General features: G+C 31.5%; 1 protein-coding gene across 1 annotated transcript in view; it reads left to right on the top strand.

Annotated features, from left to right (window-relative positions):
- LOC129914833 (transcription factor IIIB 90 kDa subunit) overlaps positions 1-4,108 on the top strand; it is a 53,085-nt gene that overhangs the window by 30,609 nt on the left and 18,368 nt on the right. The window lies entirely within an intron of this gene.

Raw genomic sequence — 4,108 nt, 5'->3', positions numbered from 1 at the left:
TGAAAATGAACCTCACAATTTAAATCGATGTCTCTCTCAGCTCTCAGTCTCAGGTCTGGGCACAGTCTCACAGCTCAGGTCTCCAGCGATTGCCAATATTGCCACTGCCCCACCGACATACATTTGAAACCAGTGTGTCTCCCGTGTCAGTATCACACAGGTCTCAGTTCTCAGTTCTCAATCTTATAGTTCGATTGCAGTTTTGGCGGTTTTCTGTTGTGGTGTGGCAAATATTATTATAGATCGAATTATGTGAGAATACCTGTTGTATTGGGCTGGTCTGGTACCGGCGCGGTACGGTGCGGTGCAGTGGTGACAATCAACGTCGCGACGTCGCTTACCGAAAATCTTAAAACAAACGAGTCTAAAATAGCAATGTGAAACCAATCCAAAAGAGCTTAAGCGTGTGTAGGCTGGACAAATGCACAGAGACGTGAGAAATGATGCTCTTACGCACGTAATTACTAGTTCTTGGCTTGCTCTTTTCAATTTTTATGCTGAGTCAACAACATTGGTTGAAAACTGATATTTACCATTTTTGTATGGGTTTTTGCTTATGGTCAGCAAAATCATTTCTTCAACTTTTTATTATTGCTTTTTTTTCAATTTCAATGACATAGACACTAACTACTTTGGTCGTGGACGTTTAGAGTAGACACGGCGCTGGTGATGGAATGACATTGAAATTGAAAATTGAAGAAAAAAATATTTGTTTTTCAATTTGATTTGATAAAACTTGAAGAGTAGCTAAAAAAAACAATGGAGACTTAAAATGAATGGAAACGATGTAGAAATTCAAGTATTGTTGATAGTTGGGGCCATAACCATACTTGAACATAATAATTTTTAACGCCCATAAATGTAAATTGGCCTTATCAATAACTTCACACACCTGAGAGTTAAGAGAGTGGCGATCTTCGTTATGAAGTTGAACAACCTTATACAAGTTGTTGTAAGTACTCAAGACTTGCTGTCAAGGCCAAATCACTTTACAAATTTTTTGTATTGATTCAAACCGGTGTAGACTGTTGGATAGTTGGTTTGTATAGATTATGGAATCCTCATGCTATGCGTATATTTTTATTTTTAATAAGATTGAATGAATTATAAGGGGCTGGTGAGTAGAGTTTTTGGAAAGTACCTACCTCTTTTATTTACATTTTATTAATTTTTTTATTAAGGTTCTTTGCTCGTGTTTGGTGTTTATTTTAGATTAAACCTGTTTTTGGCAAGAAAAAAAAAAACTTGAATATAAAAATACCAAAAGTACAGTTCAGTTCAACGAATTGCTTGAAAAAAAAAATTAATTAATGAGGATAGATTTGTGGTTAACTGCTGTTTTTTTTTTTTGGAGAAGAATGTTATTGTATTTATAAATAGTTCCGGGGTTTTCAAGGAAAGATTTTTTTTTTCAGGAAGTAGTAAATATATTTTTAATAAAATATTTTTTTTATCAAAGAATTAGAATGTTCAAAAATACAAACATCTCGAATAGATGTATTTATTTGATGGTGTCCATTTCGGCACTAGTTTTTTTTTTTTTTTATCGCATATATGAACAAGTTTTGGACAAGTAAAATATCTAGCATGAAAAAAAATATAAATTGGCATTGTAGAAATATTGTCTATAAATTTTTAGTTTACACTTTATTAGTCACTGTGGCGTATGTGAAACATTTTTTTTTTTTTTTTGAAAACTAATGGCACTAGTTTACAAAAAACAAAAATTGCACACCAACTGACGTTATACTTTTTGTATAGATTCACCTAGAAAACTCGAAAATCATATCTTAAAAAATGTTTCTGGTTTTCCTAAAATCAAAACATTTAAATAGTAAATTTTTGACAAAAAACAAAAACCTACGTTGTAAAAACAATGACCAAATACAGCAGAAAGTGACCAAAATAATTTGAATCTAAGAACGTTAAAACGTTATTTTCAGGTACAAAATAATTTAAAAGTTAATCAATACATAGTTCACTTTCAAAAGCTATTTTAAAGATTTTGTAATAAACATTTGAGAGCCTTAAAGGAAAATGTGCACACATTTTGTTCATAAATTGGACTTTTACTGAGTTATTTGATGAAATGCACCTTTATACGCTTGAATTTTAATTTAAAATGGTAGATCAAGGCATCAAGATCAGCCTCGATGTAAAATAATTTCAGTTTTAATAAGAGAGAAGGCAGAATACCTATCCAAACAACGTGTAATAAAATTCGAATGAATTCGCCTTTTGAAGGATTAAATTTCGCACTACGACAGCTAAATAAAAATAATATCAAATTATACCTACATAAAAAATAAAATAAAACACAGCTTTTATCAGGATCACCGCGAACCAAGTAAGGAAAACTATCAAATAAAATTGAAAGTTTCGATTGTTACCTCGATCTTTGTTAATTTTTTTATAATGTCTTAAACTAAAATTGATATTTTTCAATAAAATATCTTCAATAGACAAGGGAAAATTCTTCGTTCTATCAGCTGAATTCTGGTAGAGTTCTTGACGATATCTCCCGTGATCTTCCTGGGGGTGTTAGGTTCGGAAGTCTACTTATTAAGGTACTACTTTATGCGGATGACCTTGTTGTTTTGGCGGATAACCCCACCACATTACAATTACAAATTAATAGACTTAAAAACTTTTGTGATAAATGGGACCTGATTATAAACACCTCAAAATCAAAAATTATGATTTTTGAAAGCACCCGTCGAAGGAGAAACCCGCTAGAAGCATGGTCATTGGATCGTGAACCTATAGAGGTGGTTAACCAATTCAAGTATTTAGGTGTTCTATTTTGTAGCAATCTCGATTTCCGGGCCCATGTTAAGGAAAAATGCTTGTCGGCAAAAACTGCAATAAACCTTATATGGAACAAAATCTTCTGCAATAAGTACATAGGCATCTCAGCAAAATTTAGAGTTTTTGAAGCTACTATAAACTCATGCTTATGCTATGCCAGTCAAGTTTTTGGTTACCAAGATCTCGATGAATTTGAGGTAGTGCAGCGCTTCTTTTTTAAACGAATATTCAAACTTCCAAATTATACACCAACTTACGCTATACATGTGGAATCAGGTATCCCTCCGATTTTTCTAAAAAATCTTAAATTTAATGCCGATTATATAGTAAAAGTAATGCAAAGGTCAAATGAAAATCTTCATAAGCAAATGATGGATTTCGCATTCCGAAGGAATTTATCACCGTTTAAAGAATGGTATGAAATAGCAAATTCACACGGATTTAATCTAAACCTAAGTACAACTACTCTTGCTAATTGGAAAGGTAGGTTTTATGAATGTATTGCATTGGTTGATGATTCATTGTATCTCAATTTCGTGAATAGGGCTAGAACCTCTCCAAGCAGATTGGTCTATAAGCAACTTAATCACACTTTGTTCGTAAACAATTATTTTAATAGTAATCTCTCTGCAAATCAAATAGGTACTTTGTTTAAAGCAAGAACTGAGATGCTAAATCTTAATTACAAACCTCACAGAAATGATAATCCCAGGTGTAACCTCTGCAATCGAAGATGTCAACCACTTCTTAGCCGTTTGTCCAATGCTACAAGAACTTCGAAGACTTTATTTTTCCAAAAGCTTTCTCAATCACCAGGAAGCGAAACAAATTTTAAACGGAGAGTGGGGTTGGAAGGACCTTTACAATTTTATTGATCATGCCTTAGATTACCGAAACAGTTTTTTAGAGTAAATTTAAATTTTTAAATATATGTATATTTTTATGTATCTTTATTTAAGATGTAACGAGGAAATGTATATTACAAACTTGGATATTATGCTTATTTAAATTCAATCTTTTTATTCAATTGTCTACATAATCTATTTATAAATTTTATATCTAATCTTAAACTTTCTTTTTTTATTCTCGATAAATGTCAATTTTCAGGCAGACGGCAAATATATTTTTTGCCATGCTAATGTTCTTATATAATTTTTCAAATGTATTTCGAGTTTTGATCAAATAAAGAATTTGTAATAATAATAATAATAATAATAATAATAATAGAGTTCTTGATAAATTTATTTTTATACCAATTATTTGACTTTCGAGAACTTTTAAATTGTAAGTCCACCAAGTG

This window comes from Episyrphus balteatus, chromosome 3, assembly GCF_945859705.1.
Source record: "Episyrphus balteatus chromosome 3, idEpiBalt1.1, whole genome shotgun sequence".
In the NCBI taxonomy this organism is placed as follows: domain Eukaryota; kingdom Metazoa; phylum Arthropoda; class Insecta; order Diptera; family Syrphidae; genus Episyrphus; species Episyrphus balteatus.
Note: the sequence above shows the minus strand (reverse complement) of the source record. Positions and strands in the feature narration are given on the sequence as shown.